This window comes from Capsicum annuum, chromosome 1 (assembly GCF_002878395.1).
Source record: "Capsicum annuum cultivar UCD-10X-F1 chromosome 1, UCD10Xv1.1, whole genome shotgun sequence".
NCBI lineage: Eukaryota > Viridiplantae > Streptophyta > Magnoliopsida > Solanales > Solanaceae > Capsicum > Capsicum annuum.
The window spans coordinates 240,430,424-240,430,661 of record NC_061111.1 but is presented as its reverse complement, the minus strand read 5'-3'; positions in this window follow the sequence as shown (position 1 = coordinate 240,430,661).

Genomic DNA, 238 nt, shown 5'->3' with positions numbered 1-238 from the left:
TTTAAATCACTCACATTACTCAATACCTTTTTAGAAAGTACATTATAGTAGCTCAACGACTCCAAGTTTATTTCTCTATTCCATAAACCCAACGATCATTGATTAGAAGTAATATTTGCACTTAAGAGTTTTTTGTATGGATATCTGCCCAGTCAACGACCGTGCATACATCCCGATATAGACCCTCAGCATAATCTACCATCGATCAAAGCTTAATTCTAGGATGTCTATTGCAGAA